This window comes from Artibeus jamaicensis, unplaced genomic scaffold (assembly GCF_021234435.1).
Source record: "Artibeus jamaicensis isolate MK-2021 breed Jamaican fruit bat unplaced genomic scaffold, CSHL_Jam_final contig_233, whole genome shotgun sequence".
NCBI classification, from domain to species: Eukaryota; Metazoa; Chordata; class Mammalia; order Chiroptera; family Phyllostomidae; genus Artibeus; species Artibeus jamaicensis.
Window position 1 is genome coordinate 18,436,366 of NW_026521486.1, and position 18,180 is coordinate 18,454,545.

The window sequence follows — 18,180 nt, forward strand, 5'->3', positions numbered from 1 at the left end:
AACTTTATGTGTCCACTCAGTCATGAGAGCCATGACGCCTAGGTATCTGGTGAAACATTATACTGGATGTTTCTGCGAAGGTGTTTTGGGGGTGAAATTAGCATCTAGATCAGTGGACTTTAAATCAATCATTCTCTAGAATGTGGTGGACCTCATCCAATCAGTTGAACACACACACACACACACACACACACATTCATGGTCATTGCTGTCTCTCTGGAGAACTCTGAATAATATAACCTAGGATCAAGGTTCTTCTCATAACCCCCCAAAATTTTCCTTGATATCCATGTGAGATGATGATTGAAATGCAAATAAGAAAACTCATAGCTGGTTGAAACACTTTGCTGAAGGAGTACTAATTAATTTTTAAAAATGTCAATGTAGAAGGCAACCTTTAAGACGTGCTTCAGGGATCCACACTTCATTCTGTTCCATTCAAACCTTCTGTCAGTGGCTCATGATGTGGGATCATGGCAATCCCACATCATGAAGTGTGGATCATGAAGCCAGGAGAGATACTAACGTGATAGATGATGGGATCTAGTATAACGGTAAAACTTTTCATTTTAGATTTAAAACAGAACCACAGGCATGGGAATGTGGAACAGGCTGGCAGTAACCAGAGGTGTGTGTGGGGGGGTGGATAATGGTGGAAATAAGGGGAAGGGACTGGTCCAAGAACATGTATGAATGACCCACGGTCATGGACAGCAGGGTGGGAAATGACTGTGGGAGCGGGGAGTAGGACGGGCAGAGGAGGGCAAAGGGGGAACAATTGGGACAAATGTAATAGAATGACAATAAAAAATGATTAAAAATCAAGTTACAGCACAGCTATGGGTGTAGATTTGGAAGGGTATAACTTAAATGATACAGTTGAATTTTCTTCTTCTCAAGTTCAAAGTGAATCAACAATTTGACAGGGCTTCTTTAAAATATTAACTACTGAAACCATAAGATAAAAATATAAGACATCCTATGTATCAGTCTTTCTGCAATCCACACAGGTCTGAAATCATCAGAAATATCACAACCAAGTCTAGGAGGCTCCACACTTCAGAGGGGACAGGGAGAAATAAAGCACCAAAGGGAAGGAAAATGGTGTATGTTTAGAAATTATTTTAACTGAAGAGCAATGTGAGGAATTGAAGATTGATACAACAAAGGAGAACATATCAGGAAGATGTGGGAGATATCTTTCTGTAGTAGAAGGTAGAACTACTCTTCTTTGTATGCACGTCCAAACAGCAGAACTAAGAGGCAAATATAGAAATTTCAGGTCAATAAAAGAAAAGGCTTTCTAAAAATTGGACATAGCTGATGAAAAGTCTAAGATACTCTATAAAAGGGAAAGCCTCTGGCTGAAAGTGTGCAATTCAGGCTCTGTTATAACTTTAACAAGGGCCTTTCAAAGAGGACAGGCCATGTTGATAACATTTCTCTACCTGCTCCATCTCCTAAAATTGACACAAGGGATGGGAAGTTAATTTGGCATGACCTGTTCTTGGGGAGCCATTGCCAACTAGTAGGAATCACCCACTTCTTTCCTAAGTGAGTATAATTTCATTAATAATTTTTCTTAAACTTTTTAGAGAATGATATCAATGATACCAATTATTCATTTGAAATAAAATGATTCTGTTTTTATATATTCTTTTCCAATAAGCATGACCATGAATCACTTTCACTTCTAATTTTACTATCATTTTTATTACCATGATAGCCACTGTGATGTTTTAAATATAATACTTAATCTATTTAAATATTGCATAAAGTAATCTCAAACTCTGAGACCCCGGGACTCTATCCCAGGACACTAGCCCACAAAGAGCAAAGCTAAGATGTAAGCACAAGTCCATAGGACTTCAAAGTCCCTGCTCCGAACTGCTGTAACTCCGTGAGCCTCTCTAAACCAATGCCATGCTCTGCCTTTATTTTCTACCTACAGTGTATTTCTACCTCTTCTCTGCACACCCTATAAGATGCAGCTCACCCTCATCTCTAAAATGGTCTGCTCATACCAATTATTAGCTCAGCCTACAATGCCCTTTCTTTTTTGTATTAGATATTTTAGTTACAAGTAAAAGAAAATAAAATTAAACCACTTAATGCAAAATGGAGAATCAATTAGCTCATATGAACAAATAATAGAAAAGAAAGGGGTAGATCCACTCTTGGAAACAGAAAAAACCAAGGGCCAGAATCTGGACACCCTCTCTCTCCTGCGTCTCCTCTTCAGCTCTGTGCATGTCAGTTTTCTTGTCTCAGGCTGACCTTCCCCAACAGGCTGGAACTAAGGCCTCAGGAGGTCCTGAGTTTATATACATAGCTTCGGTCTCAGAGAACAAGCGTATTGAGATAGGCATTACATACAATAAGTACACCCATTTTAAGGGCACATTATATACCTATATGTAACTACCATTATAAACTCAATGTAGCATATGCCCATCACCCCAGCTCAAGTTTTAAGAAAAACAAAGAAAGTTCTCTGATAAAGCACCTGCTCTGTAAACTAATCACCAGGAGGGTGAGAAGGAAGGCAGACAGCCCCCACTGAAACTAAATGCTTGGAGCGATGCAAGGCATGGCCCCTGGAAAAGTCATTATGGGTTTTAGGAGGAAAAACACAACCTATATCACTTTTGGTCCAGTCAGGAGACCCAAACTGCCCTGTCATTTTAACAGAGAAATTGTAATATAAAATTGTTAACTCTAACAAGGGATTGGAGTGACAAGGGAATGGCACCCATGAGGGAGGGTCTTGGCTAAGATCTGGACCTTGGACTGGGCACAACCGTGGCTCACTGAATCACAGGTGCTCTGTCGTTGGTGCAAACTGCCAGAAATCCTCCTTCTGGAACTTTCCAGAAATCCATTGTCTAGGTTATCAGGAAAGCTGTTTACAAGGAGATGTCTCACTGCAGGCATCCACTAGAAAACAGTCCGATGTGGATGGAAGGAGAATCTGCAGGCTGATGGGCACTGGAGGAGCTGGGAAGTGGAGGAGCCAGGTGCTAGAAAGCAGGTGAGGGAACCTGCCAAGCTAGCACACCAGAACCAGGAAGCAAAACTGTCTCCTTCTATTTTGACAAAGCTTAACATCATGCCAGCTGGCAAAGGAAAAATGGTTAAAGGGCTCAGGTCCACTGTCAGAGATCAAGCAAAAAGAATGTATTTGGAACTGAGAGACAAAACATCACTCACTAACCAGCCCACGGCACTCCCCAGTTTGTTTCTACTAACCATCCTCTGAATTCCTGTAGTACCTGTAGTTTATACCACCCAGTCCATTGTTGATTACACACATCTCTGGTTATTTCTCATGCATAGTGACAAAGTTATATATCCATGTACAGATATACATATATTGGTCTCCCACACTGAGTTGAGAACTCCCAGAAGATAAGAAATGTGTTCTGAACTACGGTAGGTTTCTCCCCATCCCCAGAGTGCTTACTACAATGCTAGGCCAACCAGCATTAAAAAAAATACATATTTTCATCTTTGATAAAAAATATGTATTAACAGGTATTGCAAATTAACCTGAAACCTCTATACCGAATTCCAAAGGGGAAGCCTTTGGCCAAACCCATCAGAGAGACAAGTTTGTTTTTTAAGTTTTACTTGCATAATGTTTTGATGATCCCACTGTTTTGAAATCCGCGTTAGCAGCCATTACACAAAATGGGAGATTTCACACAGAACCAGCGTTCTGGAAAATGGTCAGGTGGGGCAACAATCGGCCTCTGCAAAGTGGCTGGCGCTGACCAGCAGCCTCTCCCCTCCACCAGGACACACACTCTCTACTTTGTCATAGTCCTCAAATAACCTTCGTGTTTTACCAAACTTCTGGGTCCTCTAAGTATTTAAGTTCTCTACCCAGGCTCTATAGGACAGATCTCCTTAACTTGTGTTGTTGGTCAAGGAATGTGGAGAATAAGCACTAAGTAGATACAAGTATTTTGTAAATATTGATGTTTTCTCGGTCCCTTCTATTCACACACACACACACACACACCCACCCACCAGAGTTTTTGAGTGTCTTATTTAAAACAAACGGTCTGTGTTCATAAGAAAATCAACACAGGTATGAATTTAGGATCACTGACAGGGTATTGGAACTCGATAGAGTCCAGTTCAAGAGCCATCATTCATTTACCTGACCAGTAACCTGGCACAGTCCCCTAGGGTCCCTGACCCTCAGTTTCCTGATTGGGACAAGTAAGAGGGCTGTCTCTGACCCAGATTCCAAGAGGCTGATGCAGACGGAAGTTCTGTTCATATAAATAACATGAGCGCCCTGGACTGGTCACAGAATGCTTAGTTCAGCAAGTGTTTCAATTAATTACTCCTTTTCTCCTCTCTCACAGTTTGACAACTTTGCTGTGACTCTTATGTTGCCCAGAAAACAACCTGAACAGCACCTAAGTCTCTGTTTGAGATCTCTATTCTGATCCCATCCGTGAGATTAGAAATCTCAAGTAAAAAAAAATTTTAAATCCAGCGGGACTTATTCAATTAACAAATATTTATTGGCTGCCCAGCACTACCCCGCACTCTGCTGTGTGTTGTGCGTACATCTGAGCCACCTCTGCATTTTATTACAAAATATGCATCTCATTTATAATCAACAGGCACATTAAATGTGGGTCCATACTGTTAATTATACTTTCAAAAATGAAAATTATATTTTAGTCAAGTGCACTAAAAATAGACCCTTCAGAGTGTGACTATTAATGAGGTAAGGTCACTTAATTACTTATCCAACATTCAGATGTGTAAAGAAAGTGCAGCTTCATTTACTTACTTATTTAATACCTCATTGTCCCTCTTAGCTTCTCCTGCTGGGTAGAACCTTTTAATCCAATAGAAAAAGTTAATGCCATGAAATGATTTCTGCCATCCCTCCCACTAAATGCTGTGGCTTGGTATTTCTGACCTCCTCAAACTTGCCACATTACTTCCAGGAGATGATGGATACATGGCATTGAGAGGATGTTTTCTGTGACCCGTGGAGAGATGGTAAGAGTCTTGGATGCACAGTGTCCTCTTGATCCCTCTTGGTCTCTGTTATCAAGTGGCTGGACAGTACTGCTCTCTGTTCCCTGGGCCATCAGCACTGTATGACATAAATGATTATCCTCTTCGAACACTTTCTTCATGTGGCTTCTGGCCACCTGTCTTAGCTCAGGCTGCTGAAACAGAATACCATCGACTGGGAGGCTGAAGCAACACACATTTATTTCTCACCCTTCTGGAGACAGGAAGTCCAAGATCAGAGTGCCAGCATGGTTGGGTTCTAGTGAGAGCGCTCTTACTGGCTTGTAGTTAGCCATCTTCTTGTTGTGGCCCCACCTGGCAGACAGTGGAGAAAGAGAGAGATCCAATGTCTCTCCCTTTTACAAAAGGGGATTCGTCCCATTCATGAGGACTTCATCCTCACAACCTAATTCTTCCCAAAGGTCTCACCTCCAAGTACCATCATAATGGGGATTAGGCTTCAACATTTGAATTTCAGCCTACAACACCATCATTTTCTCTTGGTTCAGCTCACTGGCCAACCCTCTTCAGTCTCTTTTGTTAGTTGCTCCTGATCTCTCTGACTTGTCAACAGTGCCCACCCCTGGTTTTAACCCTTTATCCTCTTCTCTGCTTTCTTACACCTCCTCTCCAGATGATCTTACCAGCTTCATGGTGTTAAACAGGACTGATAGGCAGTACCTCTGCAGTTCATATCTATAGATCAAGCTTCTCTCTGGAACCCAAACTCATTTGCCTAACTCCCTACCTGACCATTTCAATTAGAAGGCCAAAAGTCATCTAAGATTCAACATGACCAATCTTGAATTCCTGATTATTGGCCCTTACGTGTTCCTGTTATGTGGTTCTTTCCATGATACGTATGTATCATTTCAGGTGCTCAGGCCATGAACTTTGGAGTCATTTCCAAATCTCTGGTGAATTTTGCCTTCAACTATATCCAAAGCCTGACCAAATCTTATCTGCTTACCTACCTAGTCCAAGCTACCATGTTTTCTCACTTTGTTTAATGCAAAAGCCCTATAACTGGCATCCATGCTTTCACCCTTGCCCCTCAGTAATGTATGCATAGTTAGTATGATCCATTTAAAATGTCGATTTTGATGTTCATGTCTCTGCTCAAAACCTTTCTATTTTACTCAAAGTAAATTCCCAAATGTTTATCCGCTCTGGTCTCCCACTAACTTTCTGATCACATGTATTGCTTTCTTCTTTGTTGATTCCAGTCAAACGGAGCTTCTTACTCTTCAGTAAAGATGGCAAGCAAACTCCTACCCCAGGGCCTTCATACTTGCTGCTCCCTTGACCTGCAAACTCCTTCTTCAGACCCTTCAGATCTGTTTAAATAGTACCTTAAGTATGAATGCATCCCTGATCATCTTATAAATACCAATCCCACTATTCTGATACTCCCTTTCGCCTTCTCTTACTTCATGTCCTCCACTGCATCTATCCCTTGCTTATTTACTTATTCTCTATTTCTCTTCCACTGGGACATAAGTGTTTTTAACTCAGTTTTCTTGAATGCTGTATCTCCAGCACCTAGAGCACTGTATAGCACATAACAAGTGATCAATAAATATTTTTACAATAGAATGAATGAATGAATGAATGAACAAAAGAATGAACAGGTGATCTCTGAGGTTTGTCTTATCCTTAGTTCTTTGACTTCTATTTAACATTTACTATGTGGGACTTTTGCCCCTGGCCTTGGGCCTTTTGCCCACCTATGACAGCCTCTTCATGCTGACCCTAAAACTACACCATTCACAGGCACCTGTCACACATCCATGCCCCCAACCTGGAGCACATGAGAACTTCTGCATCAGAACACCAAGGCATAAGGCTCCAGGAGCTCTGTCTTGGACACATCTATCTACACATTTTCTGCTACCACCCTAATGTCCTCAACCCATGCCAAGTGGAAGCAGCTGCATATGTAGCCTCAACTAATGAGCAGCAGTCTTCCCTAGTAACCAGGGGCAGTGAGGTCTTAGACTGAATCTGTAGACAAGAGAATGCTTATCTCTGAGCATTCTCTCAGAGACAAGACACATGCTTATCTCTGTGTTGCCCAGACTTCTACCAAGAGATCAGAACATGACCACCATGCCAGAAAACCACTTCATGTCCTCTCCTACTCAGTCACCACTTCCACCTCCCCAGAAGCAACAAATGTTCTGATTTTTATCTACCATAGATTGGATTTTCCTTTTTTAGAACTTCATATGGAATACTACTACTTGTGCCATTTTTCATAAAGTTTCTTTCACATAACTCTGAGCAAATAGAACCATTTAATGACAAGTATTTGAAATATTTAGTAGAAAGTATACAGATGTCTGTTATTTATTGTGAAATGCCTAAAAAATATGATGGATAAATGAATGGGTGGATGGATAGTCATCTATCTGGGAGATTCCTCTATGTTACTGCATATATTAATAGTCTATTCTTTTTATTACTGAAAGTTTTCAGTGTATGATATGCCACATTTTATCAATTTTCCTACTGATGAACACTTGAGCTATTTCCAGTTTAGGCCAATTATAAAAGAGCTGTTTGTTTTTGTACAAATCTTATAGACATATGTTTTTATTTCTCTTGAGTAAATTCCTAGAATTGAAATTTCTGGGTCATAGTATACTCATATTTTTAGTTTTATTTTAAAAATCCTGCCAGATGTTTGTCAAAGATTTTTAGGCCATGACACTCTCTTACCAATATATGAGAATTCCAATTACTCCACATTGACTGAGTAGCTTTAATGCCCAAAACACACAGCCTTGGCTTCTGCTCTGGGAGAAAAAAAGAAATCATCAGCTCTCTATACCTTTGTTTCCCTTTTTTCTACAATTCCTTTTCTTTTCTTTGCCTTCCCATGTACCTGAGTTGTCCACTTGTTCACCAAGATCAGGAGGACAGTCTTCAGCTTTTCCATTTTCTCTACATCATACCTGAAGCAGTCTGAGTATAACCAGGAGATAGAAACCACACAGTAGATTAAGCAGAAGGAGTTAAACATTTTCTTTAATTATTTTCTTTATATAATTCCTAAATTAGGAATTATTTTCTTTAACTAAAGATAAACAAGATAAAGGAAACTCTCTAAGGTACGAAAAGATTGAGGGAGACCACCCAAAGAATGACATTTTTGCAAGAGGTTAGACCTCATTGGAAAGGATGGTTCAGCCTCTAGATAGCAGAAAAGTTGGCTGGATGAGCATAGCCAGAGCTGAGCTGGCATTTCTGGGCAATCACTAGGCAACCTTGTGGAAATCAGGAAGGGGAGCCGATGATCAGCATCAATGACATGGTGTGCAGCGGTGCTAGGGTGTGGGGTGCTAGGGGAACAGGCACAGAGGCCACCAGGCTGGCTGCACAGGGTGGTAGAGGAGGAGTGGGTGCTTGCAGAAGAAATAACAACTGAGTGTGTGACTTTCCAGGCTGTAGGCAGTTGCTTGTACATTGCACAAGGTTCTGGTTTCTATGCAGAGAGGCCTGAGGAAACATTATCCCCTGGCCAAGGCTGCAAAGTCACAGAGGCACCCTGGGCCTGTGGTTAGTACAGGCTCTATGGGTGTGCTCACACCCATGCTGGTGACCTCTTGGCCCTTCAGAAATCACAGGAAGCCCCTTTCTTTCTCAATGTCCCTCTAGTGCTCCCTACTGAGAAAGCTTACCACCATGCTCACTTGAAGGAAAAATGTTTAAAAGAATCCCATTGGCTATCAGCGAGCATGTACCCCTATTTGGCCATGTATAATGTGCTCCCATGTATAGTGCACACCCACAGTTCTGGCCCAAACTTTCATGAAAAAAAGCTCTCATTTTAATTTTTTAATTCAATGATTTATTTATCTATGTTTAGAAATAAAACCAATGATCATATTCCAGGTCATTATTTTGCATACATATATCATTGTTGCTTTCTAGAGTTATACTTTTAATGCATAAGCATAAATAACAGAATTGAAAACATTTATATAGATATAGAATTAGTACTACCCATTGTATAACGTGCATCCTTATTTTTCCCTCAAAAATTTGGGCAAAAAAGTGCACATTATACATGGCAAAATATAGTATATTGAAGGGCACATTCAGAGCAGAAAGGCAACTAATGACAACAGATACAATGTCCTCTTCTACTCCAGGCTTGGACTAAGCTTTAATGATCAATAGGGAGTGGTAAAGAGAAGGACAGACTTCCTAACTCTGTAAGATTGATTGCAGAAAAAGTCACAAGAATTCCTGACTTCTCTATATCCATGCCCATTTGCAATAGGACTTTGCAGCTCTTACCCTCAAGAGAGAGAGTCTGTTTTTCAGTTCTATAGGGAACCTATTCGCGTGGTATGGGGAGTGTAGCCCAGCCCTACTGGAAAGCCTGCAGGAGTGAGTGGGCACGTAGGAGCCACACCCACCCCTAGGTTTTCCTGTGGGGAATTAAGACTGCATTGGACCTAGGCTGCTATGAGGCTTGCTTTTTTTGCTGAAACTCCCTTACCCTGAATTGAGCCAACAAATGTTTACTGCTTATCTTTAAAGTAACTTCCTAAAATCTAAGCTAAACCTTCCAAGGATGAGTATAACCAGTTCAACCGCTTTTGTCTTTGCATTTGTAAATATCCTTCTTCTTTGATGTAATTAGCAACATCCTCTCCTTTGTTTTCTGTAAAAGGTAACCACCTAAAGTGAACCTGTGCATAGTAAATGAGGACCATCATTCATGTAATGTACCCAGAAAAACAATAAAAGCCTGTCCAGGCAGGCTCTCTTTCTCACTTAGAGAGCAGCCATGCTGTCCCTTTTTTTCCACACGACTTCTGCATTCCCTGTGAATTTGTTCGTCACATCCGCAACACATGGACGCTGTGGGCCAGGGTCTGCATCACAGTCCCTTGCATCTAAGTTGGCCATCTGACTTGCTTTGGCCAAAAAGACATTAGCAAATGTGATATAAATGAGAACCTGAAAGAATCGTCACTCACTGGAACTTGATCTCTCTTGGTACTGGGGACTTTTCTGCACAGCTTTCATGAATGAACCTGAGTAGCCTTCTGGAAGATGAGGGAGCACACAGAGGTACAACGCAGTCATTCCAGAGTTCCTAGCTCAGACTATCTTAGACACCCCCCTACCAAGCCAACCAGCACAAACCAAAAGAACCACCCAACTAAGAACAGAGAGAAATAATAAATGCTTTGTGTTCTAAGCCACCATGCTGGAGTTTTATTATGGAACAAACGTGACAAAAATAATAAAGCCTGTATTGTGAGTTATTCCAAAATGTGTACTGGTATATTAATTTTTATTTAGTAATCTACTAATATAAACAACTTAATTACCAGAATAAAAGGCTTGGTTCACCCTGAAGAGCAGGTACATCTTATGGCAGTGATCTCACCTCCCTTTTCCTTTGGATACCAAGAATGCAGAGCAAACTTGTGGTTCAGCTCTAGCAACTGTATTCTCTACTTAATGCTCAAACTCTTCCCCAAGTTTTGACCTTCTCTTCTGTCTATAGTTGTTTACTCCTGATTTATAATTCATTTATAATTTGCCCATTTTGGTTTATGTACTTGTTTAATCTATCTCTAATGATGTTTTAGAATGAGATTAGATGCAAGCAGATAAAACCGATTTAACTATTTATGGATAGAATGCTCAAACCATAACATGCATAACATTTTCCTTTGTCGTAAAGCTACTGTGCTTCATTGTATGAAACTCAATTTTTGCAAAAGATCAAAATAAAATTGGCACGCTCTGAATTAGACGCAATAATCTTAAACTGATAAGCAAACAAAAATGGCCCTTTTTATAAAATTTCAAATTGTATGAAATGAGGAGGATGGCTCTGAGTTGTGTTGTTAGCATATATTAGAATATGAAGTCAAAATGAAACAAAATTGAGTTTCATTAAGTCTTTAGACACAAAATAAAACAATCCTCTAGCTTTCAAACATTCTAGTGCTCCTGTTACTGTTAACCTAAGCTTGGGAGAACTTAGTTGTTTCTGCTTTTTAAAATGTACATGTAATTTTTAACCAGACATTGGGATAACATTAAGCCATATTGTTGAGTTGATCCATTCCTCTCCCAATCAAATTGTTCATGAAAAGAAATATGAGAAAGCTAATAGACCAAAACAAGTTACAGATTTTGAATTAACCAGAAGTGATCTTTTTAAAATGACAAGATTGCCCTTTTATGATAACAAATGTGGATCTCCTCTTTGAAAGTGGACCAGAATCCCAGATTGGGAGGGGGAGGCCAGTCATCTGTGAAATAGGTTGTCAAAAATATAAGTCTAAAATATGATTCAACCAGGGAAAAAAATCCCAAATGTGCTAGAAAGTCTAAGACGTTCATTTACTTAGCAGAACAAAGTCAGCTGAGCCTTGCTGCAGATAAAGTTGGAATTCCACAAACGAAAAAGTCTGCCACAGTGACAAATCTTCCTGTAATGGGACTACTTCAAAATATTAAACTCGTAATCCAAGGATGACTGGAAGGCAGCACACGTTTCCACAATTAGTCCATCACTTTTATTTACCTCATGTATAATACATGGCAGTCAACATCATAAAATAAATTAACAACTAAATGTCAAATCTCCCCTCGTATTTAGGCCATCTGCTTAGGTGTTCAGACTGACACCCACTGGCATGAGAAATTACAGACACGAGAAATCGGACAGTCAGAGAAGAGCTGTTGGCGAACAGCTCAAACATCGGGATCGTTTTTTCTCATTCCCTCTCTCACCAGCACCCTCTTCCCCAACGACTTTCAAAGTCTAAAGATTTTATCATCTCAATGACTATTGTTGCAAGTCTTGACCACATTTCAGAACACAGGAAACTGAATTAGATCTTCTCCTAAAAGAATTTGATCCTTTCATTACCTTCAAATGTGATCCTTGAAGAGAGAAAGCCTGTGGGCTCACAGCCCATCAACTTTTGGGGAATTCTGGAGAATTCTGGGCAGTTGGGAAATCCTTCTCAGATGTGGGGAGGCGCAGGGGCTAAAGGGAAAATGCTGACAAACTGCTGAATGCTCCCTCTCCACTCTAAGGTCCCTGATGGAATAGCTCGTAAGAGCCAAGCCAGGGGTTCTAACCCTCACTACTTCCCAGAGCAAGAGTGATATCATCATTTTGCCAATCAGAAAGACTTAGATTTCAAAAGCAACTTACAATGCAACTCTAAATCCAGTTATAACCCACACTCGCCCTATACTGGGTGTGGCCTCCAGCAGGTGCCTGTTCTTCTCTCTCCTAACTTAGAGGTTCCTCTGAAATAGTGTCAAATTCCTCATCAGGTTCATTTCAATAAGCACCATCATTCAAAAAAGGACAGAAGGGAAGAAAGTGACTCAAGTGGCAGTAATGCTGCTTCCCCTGCAGAGTGGATAAAAAAGCCAGCTGGCTGGTTCACTCCCACAATATTGTTTTGGGGAGCAAGCTGGATCAGAACCGGAAAAGAAGGCCTGTGGTACAACTCAGTTTATCAGATAAGGCTTGAATTTCAAGTATAATGTAAAAGCCTTCTGTGGTTTGGGACAAACCATATAACCATCCCTTCCTCCTCCAAAGAATAATAAAAATAATTTATTGCACTTGTAACACACCTTCCGTTGCCATAGCTCAAATGCCTAGATTAGCTCCCTACCTACCTATCATGCTGTGATGTGAAAATTAATTAGCTAATGTCTATAAAATGCTTTCAAGATGAAAAGTACCATATGAGTGCTAAATGCAGCCTATGTGTACCAGTAAAGACAACCTCATAGAGAAGCAGAAGGAATGACTGAATAGCCAGCTTGAGAAAGCAAGGCAACAGAACTAAATAAATACAGTAACCAGAGAGTATAAGTTTCCCAAGTCATAGGCATAATCACACAAGAACAGGCACAGGCAAACACATATGGAAGCACACTTTGGATCAGGACTAGAGCCAGCAACATACTTGGTAGACTGCCATCAAATTCAGTGTGCACTTGGGGGATGTCAGTACAATCACGTGTTCTCAGAATAGGTGTCATTTCATGGAGATGAAAATATGGACAGTTCTCCTGAAGATCAATGTCCTTGTCTGGGCAGAAGGGATAAATAAATGCCTTATATTTATTCATCACTTTATAATTTTCAAAATTCTTGCCCCATAACCCATCTTTCTTCACCTGCATAATAACCTTTTATAAGAGGTAGATAGAGTGGATATTATTATTTTCAAATTTCAGATGAGGACATTGAGAGTCAGGGATATTGATTTTATCATCTCACTAGCAAGCAATGAAAGAGGGGCTCCAGCCCACCTGTTTACCACAAAGTCAGTGTGTTTATTATGATGCCATATTAATTAATGGGCATTTTCAATTGGAAGGCACTGCCAACACATTTCAAAAAATTTCAATATGTATCTATGCTCCATCCAAACAATTTTACTTCTAGAAACTTATCCTATGCATTTAAGAGATGCTCAAAGTTCTAGCTACTTGGATATTCACCGAAGCATTATTCATAAAAAGTGAGAAACAGAAATGACCTAAATGTTTAGCAGAAATGATTGAATAAATACTGGTATAACCACAAGATGAAATATCGGGAGGCAGCCATTTAGTGATTATCGGAGGAAAGGGGGGTTGGGGGAACTTAGGAGAGGGTAAGGGGGCTAAATCTTGATAGAATGAAACTTGACTTGGGTGGTGAAAACATAATACAATATACAGATGATGTATTATAGAATTGTTCACCTGAGACCTATATAATTTTACTAACTAATATCAATCCAATAAGTTCAATTAAAAATGATATCCTAGAAATATCTCTGGTGGCATGAGAAAATTTTTGCCATAAACTGTTAAGCGTTGTACAGTATCCTGTTAAAAATAATTTATGCACATGTCATAGGACAATATCTAGAAACCCTTCTAGGACAACACAGAACCCTTCTTAAATAGTGGTTACCCTTGAATGATGCAATTGTGGTGATGTTCATTCTTTTATACAGGTCATCCATACTTCCAGATTGTATCCCATTTATTTTTATAATAAAAAAATCACTATGGAAAGAATAGGCATAACCATACCTAAGTCACTTGAAATCACCACAAAGGGTCTGGACTGAAGAAAGGTCAATTTCATTGAAAATGGCTCCCTATGAATGCTCTGAATAGAGTGCTACTAAGGGGTGAAGGCAGGATTGATTCATCCCTCTTATTTTGTCATGTGTGTGTATGATATTCTTTATTCATTCATTCATTCATTCATTCATTCATTCATCGACCAACCCTCAGGGTTTTCCCATGTATTGGCTCTTGTGAATAGTGCTGCAATGGACATGGGTGTGCAGGTACTCAAGATACTGATTTTACTTCCTTCAGGTATATACTCAAGAATGGGATTAATGGATTATATGGTAGTTCAATTTTTAATTTTTGGAGGGACTGCCATAGTGTTTCTACAGTGGCTGTACCAGTTTACATTCCCACTAACAGTGCACCAGGATTTCTTTTTCCCACATCCTTGCCAACATATTACCTTATCTTTTTGATAGAAGCCATCTAAATAGGCACGCAGTGATACCTCATTGTGGTTTTGCTTTACATTTCCCCAATCATTAGTGATGGTGAACATTTTTCATATACCTGTTGGTCTTTTGGATGCCTTCTTTGAAAAAAATATCTATTCAAGTCCTTTGCCCTACATGGGCACTGTTTTAAGCCACGAAGTTTGCAGTAAATTGTCATTTAGCAATAGAAAACTAATATAGTTAGCAAGTGCTGTAGAAACTATTTTATCCATTTCCCTCATTTTACCAATAAGAAGACTGAGACCCAGGGAAGTTGTGAGGTTTGGGAGAAAGTTGAGGCAAAGCTGGGACTAGAGTAGAGGTTGTAAGGGTCCCTGGACCAGTGCTCTTCCTACCTTTCCACTTCCCGGCTCCCAACAAGCTTCTGAGGACCACTTCTACCCAGCCTGGCTTAGATCTAAGAGGAAAGATGTTTGTTGGTTGAGGTCTCTGCCAGCATTATGATTCTAATTTATTTCTTGATTTCTAAAAAAAAAAGTGAGCTAAAATTGATATTGAACACACAGATACTTTTCTAATTTAAAAACAATCGATAGTATTTATAACTTTCACTCAATATTTAATATGCTGAAAATACCATACAATCCACTACATTCTCCAATTTCAGCTATCAGTTTACTGAAGTTCAGCAAAATATACCGTATTTATATTCACAAGGGGGTTACCGTGGTAGACTCTTTCAAGGCAGGGTTCTACCAATTTTCCTAACTGAAGTGACTTAAACAATTTGAAAAGTATAAAGAAAACATCAGCACTATCACAGGTATTTAATTCTAGTCACTTATTCTAAAGGTAATGCTATCAGTTACATTTCTAATAACTGTCAAGACTGAACCAAACACTAGCTCCTGCCTCTCTTGGGATGACTTAAGTGAGTGTCATTAGTAAATGCAGCACAATTCACAATGATGTGATGGATTACTGGAAACTTAGATAAAAATGAGTAACCAGGACTAAGTATACTCACCTTGTAAGCCTGGTTAAATTTGGATGTACTAAAAAAACCATCAAAGCACATTGCATCTGAAAAGACCACTTTTATTTTAATTTTTTGTTGTTCAGAGCAGCTGACATTCGATATTTTATTGGTTTCAAGTGTACAGCATATTGGTTAGACATTTATGTAACCTACAAGGTGAACCCCCCATTAGTCCCATGACACCACATACAGTTATTACAGTATTATTGACTATGTTCCCTTTTGCTGCACTTTACATCCCCGTGACTGTTTTTATAACTGGCAATTTGTACTTCTCAATCCCTTTCACCTTTTCCACCCACCCACGCAACATTCCTCTCCACCTGGCCACCATCAGTTTATTCTCTGTATCTATGAGTTTGTTGCTGTTTTTTTCATTGTTTTTTAGATTTCACATATAAGTGAAGCCATACAGTATTTGTCTTTCTCTGTCTGATGTATTTTACTTAGCATAATACCTTCTAAATTCATCCATGTTGTTGCAAATGGGAAGATTTCATTCTTTCACATAGCCGAGTAATACTCCATTGCATACATGTACTAAATCTTTGTTATACAATTGTCTATCAGTGAACACTTAGGTTGCTTCCATATGTTGGCTATTATAAATAATGCTGCAATAAGCATAGGGGAAGCACATAGTTCTTCAAATTAGTCACAGAAGTGCTGGGACTGCTGGGTTATTGGTAGTTCTATTTTTAATTTTTTGAGGACCCTCCAAACTGTTTTCCATGGTGAATGCCCCAAATTGCAATCCCACCAACCGTGCACTAGGGTTCCCTTTTCTCCATATCCTTGCCAACACTTGCTTGTTGGTTAATTGATAATAGCCATTTTGACAGGTGTGAGGTAATATCTCATTGCAGTTTTTATTTGCATTTCTCTGATAATTAGTGATGGTGAGCATCTTTTCATATGTCTGTTAGCTATTTGTACATACTTTTCGAAGAAATTTCTACTTAGGCCCTCTACCCATTTTTAAATGAGATTGTTTGTCTTATTGGTTTATGTCATATGAGTTCCTTATATATTCTGGATATTAATACCTTATCAGATGTATCATTGGCAAATATATTCTTCCATTTACTGGGTTGTCTTCATTTTATTGATGATTTCTTCTGCTGTGCAAAACCTGTTTAATTTGATATAGCCCCAATTATTTATTTTTTCTTTTGTTTCTCTTGCCCAAGGAGACATATTCAAAAATATTTATATATTACTAAGAGCAATGTCAGAAGAGAGTTTACTGCCTATGTTTTCTTATAGGGGTTTTGTTGTTTCAAATATTACATTTAGGTCTTTAGCCCACTTTGAGTTTATTCTTTTTTAAGTATATTTTATTGATTATGCTAATAGAGTCCCATTTTCTCCCCTTTATCCCCCTCCACCCTGCACCCCCCCTTCCAGCATTACCCTCCCTTTAGTTCGTGTCATACATATTAAGTTCTTTGGCTTCTCCATGTTCTGTACTGTTCTTCACTTCCCCCTGTCCATTTTGTGCCTACCAATTATGCTTCTTATTCCCTGTACCCACTTCCCTTATTCTCCTCCTACCCTATTCCCACTGATAATCTTCCATATGATCTCCATTTCTGTGATTCTGTTCCTGTTGTAGTTGTTTGCTTAGTTTTTGTTTTTTTAGGTTCAGTTGTTGATAATTGTTTGTTATCATTTTACTGTTTATTTTTTGATCATCTTCTTTTTCTTAGATAAGTCCCTCTAACATTTCATATAATAAGGGCTTCATGATGATGAACTCCTTTAACATGATCTTATCTGGGAAGTACTTTATCTACCCTTCCATTCTAAATGAGAGCTTTGTTGGATAGAGTAATCTTGGATGTAGTTCCTTGCCTTTCATGACTTTGAATACTTCTTTCCAGGCCCTTCTAGCTTGTAAGGTTTCTTTTGAGAAATCAGCTGATATTGTTGTGGGAACTCCTTTGTAGGTAACTGTCTCCTTTTCTCTTGCTGCTTTTAAGATTCTCCCCTTCTCTTTAATCTTAGGTAATTTAATTATGATGTGTCTTGGTGTGTTTCTTCTTGGATCCAACTTCTCTGAGACTCTCTGAGAATCCTGGACTTGCATGTCTATTTCCTTAACCATATTAGAGAATTTTTCCTTCATTATTTGTTCAAGCAAGTTTTAAATTTCTTACTCTTCCTCTTCTCCTTCTGGCACCCCTGTGATTCAGATGTTTCCAAAATGAACACAGGACAGTGTTGGAATGTTTGAAGTTGTCCCAGAGGTTCCTCAGCCTCTCTTCATTTAAAAAAAATTTGTTTCTTTATTTTGTTCCTGTTGAATGTTTATTTCTTCCTTCTGTTCCAAATCGTTGATTTGAGTCCTGGTTTCCATCCCTTCACTGTTGGTTCCCTGTATATATTTTTTAATTTCACTTCATATAGCTTCTATTTCTTTTTGCAACTATACTCAGTCATTTCTGTGAACATCCTGATTGTCAGTGTTTTGAATTCAGCATCTGATAGGTTGACTATTTCCTTGTTGCTTAGTTATTTTTCTGGAGTTCTGATATACAGATCTTTAATTTGGGC